Raw genomic sequence first — 17,407 nt, 5'->3', positions numbered from 1 at the left:
TGACCCATGGAACCTCAATTTCAAAGCCATTAAAATCTAATTTTCCACACTATGCCCCCAAGAGATTGACTAACTTTCAAAGAATAATTCATTTTCTTTAAGAAAAAAATGCGTATATCTCTCTATATATTTTCTTTTTCATTCTTTGAAATAAGTCAAGAGACATTGCTGTCAGCATGGCCGTTACGACTCCCAGTGCCTTTCTTGCAAAAGAACATAAGTGCTCCTCTGACAAAGTAAGATTTGGTCACTAAGGACTGAAGGCTGTATTTATGTGGGGAAACTACCACTTACTGATATATTATAAAAGACCACTGTCATGTTTCACCATCAAGAAAGTAGGACAGAAGTGTCAAGGTTATTTGTTTTGGAAAATAACAGATGTGTCAAAGACTAAGCAGAAAAATGTTTTGAAAGGGAGAATGTCTTTTTGCAAGTTTCAGGAGTCCAAGACCTCTAAAATTGAGTTATCGTTCTCAGGTGTTAAACTGAACCTCTCCATTTAAAACTCTGGGATCGGAACACCTAACGAGAGGCCACTTAGGCAGGTGTTCATAAACCCATATACAGAGATGTTAGTCAATTGATGGGAACCACACGGGTGCCATCACATGGGACCCATTACACTTGCTCCTTCACAAGCATATACAATATGGGATCCTAGAGCTGAAAAAGGATATTAGTGGACAAAGCAGGGTTACTGGGTTACTAGTGGAGCTACTAGTAGTTAATTTCTTGGTTTAGTTTTTTGTACTATGGTTATGTAAGATCACATAAGGCAGTAAGATTACATTAGGAGTAGGTAGCTGAAAGGTGTATGAGAATGCTTCTTACTAATTTGGTAGCTTTTGTGTAAGTCTACAAATAAACATTTAAAAGAGATGCATATTCCCTATATTCAGAAAGGTTGGAAAGCAAGAGAGTATATCATAGTCATAAAAACGTACCAAGATGTAAGAACAGGTGAATGCCTCATTCTAAAGCTCCTTTGGTAAGATGTGTGCAAGTCCATGGACTAGAAAGTTATGCCACCAGCTTGACCTTGAATGCCATGGTTTCTTTATACAATCAGGTGACTGGTGCACACGACACCAATAAACTTCTGTCCCTGCATTGGAAGAGTTAACGAAGAAGAGGTGCAGCCCACTAGCGGCTGAATTAGGCCATAATGGCACACTGTGACACCAATTGTACAATGGTCGGCCCATAGTAGATGCTCAATCATTCTTATTAGGTAGTCTCCTGCAGGTCAAGTCATACCCAAGGAACATACTATCCATGTGATTGCTAGAAGCCCAATTCAAAAGGATGAACCTATAATTGAATGAGGATTTCACATTGACCTTGAACCACTGGCAATATAAAGGAGGGTCTGAGTAGTTTTACAGGATCACAAAGATGAAGGTGGGTACCAGAGTCAGGACCTATGGCTGGGGGCCCAGAGGTGAGGTGAAATCATCGGCTCAAGCTGGAGACCTATTGAAATAAGGACTATGATTTTCAAAGGGCACATTTCACAGAAGTTTGATACATCCAGGTGGGTTTGAAATGGGACAATGGGTCCAAAGAGCCACAGGCAGCCCAGGGATGTCCATCACTATTTCTCATCCCTCAAGAGATTAAGATTTTTTTGTTTTCTCTTGCTTCTTCATTTTATGTAAAATTAAATAAGTCCTTTCTCTTTGAGCTCTGCAATTTGACGCTTCTAGAAGTCCTTTCTCAGTCTCACCGGCTCATAAGAACAGCCAGGAGGGGCCCCAGTGAGAGACTGCTGTCTCCAAGGGAGGCTGGACAGAGAGAAGGGCCTTTCTGGGCCTGACCTCACCGTGCCCTTGCTGTGCAGCCTGATCAGGTGACTGCTCATTCTGTGTCAGTTCCTTCATTCCAACATGGATAAGAACACTCTGCTGTGCCTAGTTATTAGAAAGGATAAATGTCATGACATGGCCAAGCAGCCTGCACCACACAGGGCTGCTTTGTAAATGCTGGGGGTCTTCATTACTCTTTGTGATCCTGGTGCAGCCAGTGGGAATTTGGCTGAGGCTACTGGACATGTGTTTCTGCAAAAGACAAGGTCTTGCCAAACAGCCAGTTCCTGCAGAAGTCCCTGAGCAGGAGAAAACCAAACCCCAAAACCACACAGCTTCCTGCACCAAGGGAGCAAGACCATGAGAGGACCCCGAAGGATAAAGGTACTAAAGGAAACTAAAGACGTAGGGGTTAGAAGGAGACAATCCTGCAGAAACAGGAAGAAATTATTTTACTCAACAAGCCAGAGATGCTGGCATGGCTCCACTCAGAGCAGGTGCCTGTCCAGGCCCCCAGCTCCCTCCTTCATTTCTGTTGCCCACCCACCCACTCTCCTCATCCTCTCTCTGAGCACCCTCAATATTTATACTGTAGATATGGAGGATATCAATATTGCTTGAAATGATGTAAGCTTCTTTCTCAAAATAATCTCAGGAGTTTTGAACTAGTAGGAAAGACATAAAAATAAGACAACTTGGAACAAAGATGTAGAAAAGTACTTTGAAATTGTCTAAGAATGCCTCTCAAAAGTCATTTCAGCACACCTTAGGTACCCATGCTCTGCAAGCATTGTCATGATTCAGGACATCTGAGTGCTCTTTAGATTCATGGCTAGTGTGAGCTGAGCATTCACCATGTGTCCAGCATGGGGCTGTGTACCCTCCACACATCACTTGCTGAGTTCCCACAACAGCCCCAAGACACAGGCATGATTGTTATTCTCATTTTGCAGAGGTGAACATGCAGGTTTAGTAGGGTTAAGTAATTTGCTCAAGGTCACATAGCTCAGTTATGGCAGAACTGGGGCTCAAACTGGACAATGAGTTCCAGCCCACAGCCTCCAAATTCGGTGCTGTCCCATGGGTCTGCTTAAGCAGAAAGTCTTGTTCCTTTCTGGATCTGCATCCCTTGGCGTCTACCTCCTGCACTCGGGAGATACTCAGTAGGCCTTCTTGGACTCAGTGGAGCCAGGTGGACTCTGAGCCGGAGGACTCTCATTACTATGATGCCATCACCCACATCCCCGTGAGCTTTGCCTTTGCTGGGGTCCTGTGCAGGGAGATTCTGGAGGGGATGGCAGAGCCTGAACTGGGACCCCTCTTATTACAGCTGCAGTTTTAGAAATGTACATCATATGGAGTCTGCAGGCTCACAACTCGGACAAAGTTGAGAACTTAAATTCTCATTAGGCAGAAGAGTCTGTTCCACGCTTATTTCATCTGGGTAAGGAGGGCTGGAGTGAGCGCAATCAGGCGGAACCTGTTTGAGAGTCTTCAGAGGTGCACGCTGGGGAGGCAGCTGCAGCCGGGATGGCTTCCTGCATTTCAGTTCCCTTCTCCAAGACCATCTGTTTTCCCACAAAGGCATGTTTCCTTACATCGTTCTCTATATACCTCCTCTCCGTCTTAAACACACACACACACTCACACATGCTCACACACACACAAACATGTCCTCTCCCAGTGCAAAATCTATATGTGTAATCAACATTTTCATGCGACAAGTTCATAGAATTGAATCTGAGCTGAGAATCTCAACTTAGTCCAAAGAAATCTGTAGATCTTGGGTAGCCAGAGCATATGCGGGTGTGTGTGTGTACGTGTGTGCACATGCACACACACACATACACACACATCCTCCCACCCCTACCACATGCCTACATCTTTGCACAGAGTAATGAAGAGAATTTATTTGCTCTATTTATTGGGCCTAATAATGCCTTTCTAAAGAGAAGGATGAGGTGGTGCTGCTGCATCCCTTTCAGCCAGAAGGCAAAGCTTCAAGGACATTCCTGTTACCTCAAGCACAATGTCACTTAAACAAGCCCAAACCTACCAGCCAGGGGCTTCTTCTCACACACATTGGCATCCCCATTTCTGCTGTTTCCCATACACTGATGGAAAGCCCAGGTATCCTAGTGGAGCTCTGCCTTCTGGCCAACCCATAGCTCCAACCCAAGCTTCATCCTTCATGCTCACCCCGTCTACACCTTCTCTTAGGTCTCTCCTCCAACCACCAGCCCTGTAATTCAAGCTTTCCTGGCCTAGGACCATCCTCTGTGATATGGTTTGACTCTGTTTGCCCACCCAAATCTCACCTTGAATTGTAATAACCCCCACATGTCAAGTGCAGGACCAGGTAAAGATAACTGAATCATGGAGGCAGCTCCCCCATGCTGTTCTCATGACAGTGAGTGACTTCTCACAAGATCTGATGATTTTATAAGGAGCTTTTCCCCTCTTCACTCTGCACTTCTCTCTCCTGCCACCATGTTGGACCTGTTTGCTTCCCCTTCTGCCATGATTATAAGTTTCCTAAGGCCTCTACAGCCATGTGGAACTGTGTGTCAGTTAAGCCTCTTTCCTTTATGAATTACCCAGTCTTAGGCAGTTCTTTATAGCTGCATGAGAACAGACTAATACAGTAAATTGTTACTGCAGAGAGTGGGATGCTGCTATAAAGATACTTGAAAATGTTGAAGTGATGTTGGAACTGGGTAACAGGCAGATGTTGGAACAGTTTGGAGGGCTCAGAAGAAGACAGGAAAATGTGGGAAAGTTTGGAACTTCCTAGACACAGTTGAATGGCTTTGACCAAAATGCTGACAGTGATTTGGACAATAAAGTCCAGGCCAAGATTGTCTCAGATGGAGAAGAGGACTTGTTGGGAACTGGAATAAAGGTGATTCTCCTCTGCTTTAGCAAAGAGACTGGCAGAATTTTGCCCCTGTCCTAGAGATCTGTGAAACTCTGAACTTGACAGAGATAATTTAGGGTCTCTGGCAGAATAAATTTATAAGTGTCAAAGCCTTCAAGAGGAAGCAAAGCATAAAAATTTGGAAAATTTGCAGCCTGGCAATGCAATAGAAAAGAAAAACCCATTTTCTGGGGAGAAATTCAAGCCTGCTGCAGAAATTTGCATAAGTAACAAAGAGCCAACTGTTAATCACCAAGACAACGGGGAAAATGTCTCCAGGTCATGTCAGAAACCTTCACGACAGTCCCTCCCATCACAGGCCCAGAGGCCTAGGAGGAAATACTGGTTTTGTGGGCCAGGCCCACGGCCCCCCTGCTCTGTTCAGCCTTGGGACATGTTGCCCTGTGTCCCAGCTGCTTCAGCTCCAGTCATGGCTAAAAGGGACCAAGGTACAGCTTGGGCCATTGCTTCAGAGGGTGCAAACTCCAAGCTTTGGCAACTTCCACATGGTGTTGAGCCTGTAGGTGCAGAGATGTCAAGAGTTGAGGTTTGGAAACCTCTACCTCGATTTCAGACTACGTATGAAAACACCTGGATATCCGGGCAGAAGTTTGCTGTAGGGGTGGAACCCTCGTGGAGAACTTATGCTAGAGCAATGTGGAAGGGAAATGTGGGATCAGAGGCCCCACATAGAGTTCCCGTTGGGGGACTGCCTAGTGGAGCTATGAGAAGAGTGTCACTGTCCTCCAGAACTCAGAATGGTAGATTCACTGATGGCTTGCACTGTGTGCCTGGAAAAGCTGCAGACAGTAAACTCCAGCCCATGAAAGCAGCCAGGAAGGGGGTGTACCCTGCAAAGCCGCAGAGGCAGAGCTGCCCAAGGCTGTGAGAGCCCACCTCTTACATCAGCATGCCCTGCATGTGAGACATGGAGTCAAAGGAGGTCATTTTGGAATTTTAAGGTTTAATGACGGCCCTATTGGATTTCAGACTTGCATAGGGCCTATAGCCCCTTTATTTTGGCCAATTTCTCCCATTTGGAATAGATGGATTTACCCAATGCCTGTACCCCCATTGTATCTAGGAAGTAACTAACTTGCTTTTGATTTTAGAGGCTCATAGATGGAAGGGACTTACCTCGTCTCAGATGAGACTTTGGACTTGGAGATTGGGGTTAATGCTGGAATGAGTTAGGACTTTGGGGGACTACTGGAAAGTCATGATTGTGAAATGTGAGAACATGAGATGTGAGAGAGGCCAGGGGCAGAATGAAATGATATGGTTTGGCTCTGTGTTCCCACCCAAATCTCACCTTGAATTGTAATAATCCCCATGTTTCAAGGGTGGAACCAGGTGGAGATAATTAAATTAAGGGGATGGTTCCTCTATGCTGTGCTCATGATAGTGAGTGAGTTCTCATGAGATTTGATGGTTTTATAAGGGGCTTTCCCCACTTTTGCTCTTCATTTCTCTCTCCTCCTGCCATGTGAAGTAGGACATGTTTGCTTCCCCTTTCGCCATGATTGTAAGTTTCCTAAGGCCTCTCCAGCTAGGCAGAACTGTGAGCTAATTAAATCTCTTTTCTTTATAAGTTACCCAATCTCAGGCAGTTCTTTATAGCAGTGTGAGAACAGATTAATACACCCTGAAATAGCATCATTTTACCCTCTGTCCAGTGTCACTATATCAATTCCTTCTCTGTGAATACCACTTTGAGGCTTCTCCTTACTGAAAAAAAAAAAAAAATAGTGGCTGCCTATTACCTGTCGGACAGAGTAATCCAACCCTAGTCTTTTTAATGCAGTTAGCTCCTCCAATCCTTCTTTGTTGGAAATGCATTGTGGTCCTCCAATGTGTTAGCTCCTCCAATCCTTCTTTGTTGGAAAGGTTGAAAAAGGGAACCCTTACACAAAAGAGGTGTCCTTAAACAAAAGGGGCGGCAAGGCTCTGGAGTTATTAAAACCTGAGTTCAAGTACAGTTTGACTCTTTCCTTAATACCACCTAGCTGATGTCAGGATTTCCAGAAAGCAGAGCCCATTCAAACAAAAGTAGCTTTAGGGGAGGCAACAGCAGGCATTTGGGAAGAAGAATTGTTTATGTTCCTGAGTTTTGGGAGTGTGTTAAGAACAATAGCTAATTATATTTGGTGTCTTAGTCTGTTCCTGCTGCTAGAAAAAATTACCAAAGACTCAGCAGTCTAGAAATAATAGACATTTATTTCTCGTGGTTCTGGAGGCTGGAAAGTCCAAGATCAATGTGAGAGCAGGATCAGTTTCTGGTGTGGGCTTCTCTCTACTTCCAGGATGGTGCCTGGTTGCTGCATCCTCCAGAGGAAGGAATGGAAGGGCAGAAGGGCACTCCCTTCAACCTTGATCGCTGTTATAAGGGTGCTAACCCCATTCATGAGGGTGGAGCCTCCATGACTTAATCACCTTCCCAAGGCCTCACCTCTTAATACAGTTGCACTGAAGATATGCTTCAACATGAATTTTGGAGGGGCCACCATCATTCAAGCCGTCGCACCAAGCACTGGGGATAAAGTTAGAGGGCACGTGAACAATGGCTGCATCACAAGGGCTTCTTTCTGCATTCAAATTGTTCAGGTTGAGTTTATTCCGCCTTTATCTGACTCTCCCTAGGCCTATTTCAAACAGCTGAGGAAAAATGTTAAGTCCTCAAGGTGGCTAAGTGAAGACTGGCCATCACTGCACAGATGTAGCCAGAGGTCTCACCAGTAGGTGGCCCTGGTGTGGCCAAGAAGAAATGCCAACCCCTGATGACTCAAGCTCTTGCCACTGCCTGCTGGGGCCTGGTCATACATATTAGCTGCTACAAGTTTCCAGGCAATGCCCAGAAGTTGCACAAGAACCCCAAGCACAAAAAACATTGTCACCCCTGGGACCGAGTCCTCTGTCCGTAATCCATTTCCTCCTCCCTCTACCTCATGCCAGGAGGAGAGATCTGACTTGTCTTCCTTCTGAAGCGATGATTTGTATTCCACTACAATTACACGGCAACTCCAAATGAATGAAGATTCTGCTTAATATTTTTAGTAATGATAACACTTTGTAGGACAAGTGCTTTTTAAAACTCAGAGATGGAGGATGTGGAGTGGCATTTAAAAATGGAGCTGTTAGACAAGATTCTCTGCAGTCCTGGTAAATGTCAAACATTTTATCAACCGGGGAAAGTGGCATGTTAGACATATTTTCCCCTAAACCTGATTAAAACAGAAAGTGCCTTTTGCATATTCGTTTCTGTTTTGTATTATGTTAGATATGCAGGAAAGAAACAAAAAGAGAGTGAGGAGAGAAGGAGGGAGGGAAAGAGGAAGCCTGGGAGGGCTACAGGCATCAATTTAGGTGTGTGCAGATGAAGTGGGAAACAGTCTGTTCCAGAGGCCCAGAGGGGACAACAGCTTTTTGAGCAGAATAAATAATTTGGATGGGCTGACGGTAAAGAAACCTGCTCTGCTTAGAAACTGGAGTGGAGTGGTTGGGGCTGACTGGCTGGCAGTGTCTCTCTGGAGGAATGAAACTCTCAGGGGAGCTGTGTTTGTGTTGGAAGACAAGTTCGCTCAGCATCTAGATGCATGTGGCGTTGCTGGCACCATACGGCTTCCCTTCCAGTCAGTCCAGCAGCTGAATTCTCACGACCTGCTGAACTCCAGCCACCTCAATAACAAGTCACAGGACCAGGCTGAACCACCTAGGTGGGGCTCTGTGATGGATGAAGGGAGGTCAAGATGTGAGCCATGGAACTACAGGGACGGCTTAGGTGGCAGGTCGGGAAGCATCTCCATCAGTGAAGAAACCAGAAATCAATCCTGCAATAAGGCATATTTGCCACTTTATTCTGTACACAAAAAAATAAAAAAAATTGGTGTGTGGCCAGAATTAATTGGAACTCCAGGACTGTGAGTGATAGAAGCCTGTGAAAGCTAGCGTGACGAGTGACAACCGGGAGCACTGAGCACCCAGGGCAGATGTTGACGAAAAAGCCACAGGGGTGTCTTCCAGAACCCAGGGGAAGTCGAGTTGGGGGCTTCAGAGACGAGCTTCAGAGATCAGGACTCTGTCCCCGCCTGACTCCTGTTTTGCTCCCAGGGCACATCCGCTGCCTCCCTTATCTCAGAGGAGCTGAGTCTCCTGTACCTCCCAGATTCCAGGTGGTGCAGGGTGGGTTGGAACACAGAAGCAAAGGCTCCCATTGTTGATTCAAAACTCCCCCAGGAGTGGGTATTCCTGCTTCAGCAGCTGCAAGACGCTGTCCTCTGGTACCATTGACTATGGCCAGGAAGCAGGTGGGACCCACTGCGCATGAAGGCTTCAGGGACTCACCAAGGGCAGGTAGTTATCCAGGAAGTTGCCTGAAGGTGTTCATGGCATGCAAACTAAACATGAGGGCAGGTGGCAGCCAGTGGCCTGAAGGGATCTGGAGAGGGACAGGAGGCTGTAGATGCCCAGCTAGAGTCAGGCAGGAGCGAGAGAGTGCTAGGGTAGAAGGCTCTCTCCTCCTCTTCGCTGGAGACCCTTTGTAGGGCCAGAGCACCTCGGTCCCTCCTGTTCTCTGGAATTCCTTCATACACTTTCTTCCCCTGGATGAGCCAGTTCTTTAGCATGGCTGTGTATTTTACAAATTTACATTCTCCAGGACCACCAGGAAGCAGTGACACAGGAAGTAAAGTCACTATGCCCTCCCCAAGTTCCCTTCCTCATTGTCCTCTCTGGGCCCCTCTACCTCCATTGCCACTTCCTTCCTGGACACTTAATGCTAGGGATTGTCTTGTGCACCATGGGGGCCCTGCTGCCCAGCAGGGTGACTGCCTCTGAGCATGCATTTGCATTCGTTTGCTTGGGTTGTGATGACATAAACTGAGTGGCTTCAACAACAGAAATGTATTTGCCACACAGCTCTGGAGGCTGGAAGTCCATGCTCAAGGTGTTGGCAGGTTTGGATCCTTCTGAGGCCTCTTTCCTTGGCTTGCAGACAGTTGCCTTCCTTTCGGGTCCCTACATGACCTTCCCTCTGTGCATGGCTGTGTCTGTGTCTTAACCTGCTCTGTTAAGAAGAACCCCAGTCACGTTTGGAAGAGGGCCCACCCTAATGACCTCAGATCAACTAAAAATAGGACATCCTGCTCAGCTCCCTGAACGGGGCTCTGCATTTGCTCCCCGTATGCAGGCTTCTCTCTCTGACTCTACTTGAATGCTCTAATCTGACCCTGGGTTCTGAAATCCATGAGGATAAATGGTAACTCCTTCTGGTTTTAGTTCAGTGGAGTGTCTGGTGGGGTGACTGTTCCTTAGACCCAGCAATTGCAAGGAACAGCTCTTCAGATTAACAGTAAAATGCATACACACACACACACACACACACACACACACACACAGAGTCTTTGCTCAGGCTTCCACAACAAAATACCACAGATTGGGGTGATGTAAACAACAGAAATGTATTTCTCACAGTTCTGAAGGCTGCGGAGTATGAGGCCAAGGTGCCAGCAGATTGAGTAAGGTTCCTAATGAGAGTTCTCTTCCTGGTTTGCAGATGGCCACCTCCCTGTGATGTCCACACATGGCAGAGACAGGGACAGCAAGCGTAGCCAGCAAGTCTCTTCTTATAGGAACACTAATCCTATCACAAAGGCCCTGCCCTCATGGCCTCATCTAAATCGAATGGCTTCCTAGAGGCCTCACCTCCATCACATCAGAAGTTGTCTTCAGCATATGAATTTGGGAGGGTGGACATAGCCATTCAGTCTATAACACACACACACACACACACACATTAAATTATAAACACACAGTCACTGGTGTACACTGTATTAGTTAGGGTTCTCCAGAGGGACAGAACTAATAGGATAGATGTATGTGGAAAGGGGAGTTTATTCAGCAGGATTAACTCACACAATTACAAGGTGAAGTCCCACAATAGGCCATCTGCAAATTGAGGAGCAAGGAAGCCAGTAGTAGCTCAGTCTGAGTCCCAAAACCTCAAAAGCAGGGAAGCCAACAGTGCAGTCTTCAGTCTGTGGCCAAAGGCCCGACAACCTGGCAAACCACCGGTGTAAGTTCTAGAGTCCAGAAACTGAAGAACTTGTTTGGAGTCCAGTGTTCGAGGGCAGCAAGTATCCAGCACAGGAGAAAGATGAAGAGTCTGAAAGACTCAGTAAGTCTACTCATCCCACTTTCTTCTGCCTGCTTTATTCTAGGCACATGGCAAGTGATTAGATGGTGCCCACTTAGACTGAGCGTGGCTCTGCCTCTCCCAGTCCACTGACTCCAACGTTAATCTCCTTTGGCAACACCCTCACAGACACACCCAGTAACAATACTTTGTATCCTTCAGTCCAATCAAGTTGACTCAATATTAACCATCACATACACATACTAACACATACACATACACACATACACAATACTAACAAACACGTACACATACACACATGCTAACATACACATACACACATACTAACACATACACACACACATACACACATACTAACACATACACCTACACACATACACACATACTAACAAACATGTACACATACACACATACACACATGCTAACATACACATATACACATACTAACACATACACATACACACATACACAATACTAACAAACACGTACACATACACACATACACACATGCTAACATACACATACACACATACTAACACATACACATACACATACACACATACTAACACATACACGTACACACATACTAACACATACACCTACACACATACACACATACTAACACATACACCTACACACATACACACATACTAACACATACACATACACACATACACACATACTAACACACACATACACACATACTAACACATACACACATACTAACACATACACATACACACGTACTAACATGTACTTGTGGCCATCATTGGTGATGATATTTTATCAACTCTGATGAATGCTATCTGGGTACACAAAGCAGTCATCCCTCTGAAAGACCTCCCCTGCACGAACCGAATTAACATGGTAGAAGCTTCACTTCCTCTGGATGGGTTTTCAGAGGTAGATGAAGCTGATGTGCTCACAGGACATCCTACTACAGTAAAATCATTCTGGGTCCCGAGTGCAGGCTCGGGCCATTCAAACATACGCAATTTTAGGAGAACATCAGTTGTCAATATAAATCTCATAACTTCGACACAGAGAGGAGAGGAAAGAGGCAGCAGATGGGATTGTGCGATGCCTGCGACGTGTTGCGATGCTGCGCGTTTTGTGGTGTGTGTGATGCTCCCGACTTGTGAATGCCCTTTTTGTTCTTCTTCATAGGAAAGTGGGTGCTTTTCTGCCCTGTGAATTTTGATGTGGAAATTGCCCATTGCCCTCATGTCCCATTAAGAAGTAAAATGGCATGCAAGACTACCGCTGGATATAATCTGGATGATATACACATTTGCAGACATGTAGGAGAACGCTTTTTGAATTTGAGAACCACAGTTCTGAGTTTATAGTATCAATGAACATTTTTTAAATGGGCTTTTGAACCTAACCTAAAAATGAGAGTCTTCTCACACACAATCCGAATACATGAGTAGTGATTTAGCATGAATTTGCCATCATCATATCATTTCACCTGCCTTTCTGACTGAATTCCTTTGGCCAAGTCCATTGGCCAGATGACTCTTACCCTCTGGCATTTTGTAGGCATTTCTTTTCTTGGATCATTTTTTTTTTTTTTTGGCAATAGCTATTTAAAGAGTAACTCAAAATATGACTCTTGCTTTTCTTTGCCTATCATTTTTGGGATTTTGTGTGGATGTGTGTGTGTGTGTGTGTGTGTGTGTGTGTCTTTTGCTCCCTCTACTGATCCCAACAGAAACAATGAATGGAAGGATGAGTCAGTGCGCTTCTGGAAGTGTCTTCTCCACGTTTGCTTGTTACCCTCATCAATGGATGTTAGTTCAGGAATGCAACTGCTGCATTAAATTACAGAAAAAATAAAGTTAGATAATATAATATTAAAACAAAGTTGGTACTTACAGAAAGCACAGCTGAAGTCAGCTCCACCAGTTTGCAGGCAGGTGAGACCCTTCCCTGGGAGATCCCCCAGGGGAGCACTTGAGGCCAGTCCTGCTGCCCATCAGGAGGGGCTGCAGGGAGGAGGAGGACCAGCTACGCTCCCTGTCCTGCCCTGCCCTTCCTGGGGAAGAGGGAAGCTGAGACCAGACTGTACATTAGCAAGAGGCAGAGAAAGGTCAGTATCCTGGAGAAGGTTTCACAAAGCTTTTTTTTTTTTTTTTTTTTTTTTTGCAGGGAGAGTCCCTATAACATAATTGGACATCAAACAATTATGATGTGTGATATGAGAAGGAAGCAGAGTCCCTCCCATCCCCTGACACATACTTGTTACCTGCAGACATAGCCACAGGGACAGCTTCACTCTGCCCTTCCGGCTGGGGAGACATCTCATTTGGAGGTGACTTCATCCTGGGAATTGCTGTACTGCATGATAGGGGCCATTTTCTGGGATAGCAGGGCTGCTTTCAGATAGCAAAGAGCTCTCTGTTGGTGCCCTCTGCACCTTGGGCAGAAATCGAGGTGGTATTCTTAGGGAAACTCTTTGGAATATATAAAACACAACTTACTTTTAAACCAAAGACAGGTAGTTGTATCATTATCTGACTGGAAAACAGATGGTACATTCAAATTGCGTATTTGAAAAGAATTTGGGAAAGAGACTATTGACAAAGAAATGGGCAGTGTTTACAGAAGTTCTTGGGATCCAGCAGACAGCGTCTGGCCCTGAAAATACAGAGGACGGAGCAGTTTCTAGAACAGAGAGATACAGAGAGAAGAATGGAGAAGGTGCCTAGCGGGGAGCTGAGATCCTCATTCAAGAGTCTCCGCCAGCCTCCAGGAGCGCCAGGAGGGAGCCAGTGGGATACATTCCCCAGCCTCTCTCCTTCCCCTGCTTCCTGCAAGTGTGCTCTGTTGGCCAAACTCAACGGGAAAGGCAAGAACCATAAGTGCAGGGCAACCTCCCCAGGCACAGAGCAGAGTGGGTGAGTGGGAGGCCCAGCAGAAGGCATCCAGCAAGATGGGGTCTTCAGGTTCTCCCAACCCTGGACGGTCTCTTCTCAGCTTCCTTGGTGGAGGTTTCTTCCTCTAAAGAGCTGACATTCTCAAGAGCCCAACCTCCACCCTCCTGTTACTCCGCAGGTTCTGATTTTGTCTTAGATTTTACATCAACACAAATACCCAGGCAACCCCTAAGTCTATGTCTCCCACCTAACCCCCTCCTGCATCAGAACACCCCTTTTTTTGGTGACGAAGTCTCACTCTGTTGTCCAGGCTGGAGGACAATGGTGCAATCTCGGCTCACTGCAACCTCCGTCCCCCAGGTTCAAGCGATTCTCCTGTCTCAGCCTCCAGAGTAGCTGAGATTAGAGGCGCCAGGCTAATTTTGTATTTTCAATAGAGACAGGGTTTCACCCTGTTAGTCAGGCTGGTCTTGAACTCCTGACCTCAGGGGATCCACCCTCCTCAGCCTCCCCAAGTGCTAGGAGTACAGGCATGAGGCACCACACCTGGCCAGAACATCCTAATTCTAGGGTGTTCTAGGGTGAATCACCAGCCAGAGCAGTTCATCCACCTGGATGTCCCAAAATCACCGCATGCATGACAGTGTGCCTGGAATTCTCCCACCCCTGCAGCCTCCAGCCACCTCAACAAGAAGCTGAAATTCATTCCTGTCCCCCGTGGTGCCCCCTTAGCCCTCATCCGCTACTGTCAGCTGCATGTCTTGATACCCTGCCCTGTGTGGGAGTGCCGGCTCCGTTCTACTCACCGTGCCTCTGTCTCCCAGCGACTTTTTTTTTTTTTTTCATTCTCCCTCGGTCATCCCTCAGCAGCACCACATGGGACGGCTACAGAAGCAGAGATCTGTTCATTATTCCCTCAGGCATGGCCCCCTGCTCTTCAGGAGGCCATGGATAGGGCACTTCTGGTCATGTTCCCTGAAGTCCCACTTCTGCTAAACATAGCTTGGTCACCATGCATGACAAGTTGGGCAACTCCATAAAAGTAGCTTGTTATTAACGGAAATTTAAAAATAAAATGTGGTGAATGATTCACTCTGTGAAGTTTGATTTGCACAAGGGAACTTTTGTTTTTTTTTCTTTAAAGGGAACTTTTTGGGATGACGGACGTGCTCTATATCTTTATCACTCTGTTGCCCAGGCTGTAGTGCAATAGTGCAATCTCGTGTGTGGGTGGATGCACAGGTAAGTAAATACACCTGTCAGAATCACCCAACTGGACCCATAAAAATGGGTGCCTGTTGCTGAATGTAAATTAGGCATCAATGAAGTTTTTTTAATGTTTAGTTTTATTTTAAGTTCCAGGATACATGTGCAGGACGTGTGGGTTTGTTGCATAGGTAAACATGTGTCATAGTGGTTTGTTACACCTGTTAATCCATCACCTAGGTATTAAGTCCCGCATGCATTCGGTATTTATCCTGATGCACCCCCTCCACCTGCCCCAATGGATGAAGCTGGAAGCCATTATTCTCAGCAAACTAACACAGGAAAAGTTTTTTGTTTTTGTTTTTGTTTTTAAGTTAGAGTAGATTCAAGGTTATCACCAGCTCTCACATTACACTCACTCATTGGCACTCACACTTTTGTATTAGTTAGAGTGACTGATGCTAGCTGCTGTGACAAATAGCCCCCAGGTCTCAGTGGCTGTTTACCACGCGGGCTTTGCATTTTGCTCACATCCTGGAAACTTGTGTGTTCAAGACAACCGTTCAAGTGGTGAGTCAGGAAATCAGTCTCCTCTCCTTTTATCTCGTGGTTCTGCTGGGACCTCAGAGTCATCCTTGAGATCCTTCACATCCAGCCAGTGGACCATGAGGAGAGAGAGAATCACACATTTTACAAACTGAGCCTGGCGGTATCTGACCTCACTTCCACCCACACTCCAATGGACAGAATGAGTCAAACACCCCACCCCCACACACATCAGGCACTGGAGACTTCCAAGAGGCAGGGAGGAGAGGAGATCTGGTCGTCGACAGGCTGCATGGTCCCTGCTGCATCTTTCTAGATAGGGACACAGCAGGTTGGAGTTAGAGAAAGGTCCTCAGTCCCCAGGAACTGTAGAGAAGCTGCAGCCTACGTTATCAAAAACATATCCCCAAGTTGTGCATGCCTGTAAAATGTGTGGCATCTGCAAATGGTTGGAACACTCTATTTCCTCATAATGCTTTGGAGAGATGTCCCTGAGCATCAAATGTGCTGGGGGCACTTCCATCCATCCACCTGCCACGTGTCCCGGGGTGGGTTCAGGGCTGCCAGAAGCCCCAGGAGCACCCCTCCCTGGAAAGGAAACTTAGACAATCTGAGTGCTCCACAGGAGCAGGGGTGGTGAAGCCATGAGCAGAGGCAAGGGGACCTCCCGGGGCTGGCAAGGGATAGGGAGAATCTTAAGTTCAAGCTAGAATGGAACGGTGACTTCAGCAGATTCAGCAACATGTCGAGGACACCACCCTGTGTGTTTGGCTCTGGCGGGTATAGGGTGCAACAATCACCTGCATCCAGGGGGTCTTTCTCCACCTGGCTCCACCCCCCATGAATTCCACTGTTGAAAGAAACACTGGAGTCCTTCCAGAGTGTGGTACAAGGGGTGAGGAGTTTTCAGAAAGAGGGTGGTGGCCACCTCCTCCTTTGTCTTAGTTTTGTCAATAGAAGACTGCATTAATCACGGGTTGTTGTTTTTTTTTCTGTATCTTATGATATTTTGACATCTTAAAAACTTTGCTGGCTGGAAGAGACTGCCCCCACCAAGGCTAGCCAATTCTTAGAGACATAAAAGACCCTAACACTAACCCTAACCCTAACTCTGTTAAACCAACAAATCCCAAGCCTATACCCCAGCCACCCCCTTTGCCCAACTCTCACACCCCAAGCCAATATTTCCTCTCCCCTAAATTATCCTAGGGCCACATATCGGGCAACTAGAGATCACTCATCTACAGCCCAAAGCCTGCTGGAATTACTCAAACTAGCCAATCCCAGACTCAGCCCTGTCTCGCCTTTCCTGAGAAGACCCCAGTAAAAGCCCTGCTCTAGGCTTCCCCTTGTTTCTGACCAACTCTGGTGCTTCCCTACGTGGTCCTGGGTGGTGTGACGTGTCCCCTTCTCCCAGGACATGTAAGTGATACATGTTCTTTCAATGGCATTAGACTCTGTGTCATCACTCGGTCAGCTCCACAGATTAAAATCTTAAATGAAACCAGGACCCATGAATCCTTCCTGCAATTCTAGTCCCATCCTTGGTTCAGGAAATGTAATTCTATGAGCACTTTCTCTGCCCACCTTCCAAACCTAAGTGCCATGTTACACCTGGCAGAGTGTAATACACATTCTATTTACCGTCATCCTGAAATCCAATTGTTCAGCCAGATCTTTGCTACCAAACTGTGATTGCACGAAGTGTTGGAGGTGCATGGTACACCACTTCCTGATTTCCTGAACAATGTGGACATCATATTCGGGTCTAGCATCAGTGAGCCATGAACAAAGAACAAGATGGTGTATTATTAATGAATGTACTGATTCCACCACACAGCTGCAGAGCTCTTGGTACTTTCAGAGCAACTGTGTAGTTTCTCACGTGGTCCTAAAAACA

This window comes from Trachypithecus francoisi, unplaced genomic scaffold (genome assembly GCF_009764315.1).
Source record: "Trachypithecus francoisi isolate TF-2019V2 unplaced genomic scaffold, Tfra_2.0 Lachesis_group12, whole genome shotgun sequence".
NCBI lineage: Eukaryota > Metazoa > Chordata > Mammalia > Primates > Cercopithecidae > Trachypithecus > Trachypithecus francoisi.
The sequence above is the reverse complement of the archived record's forward strand: the minus strand, read 5'-3'. Positions refer to the sequence as shown.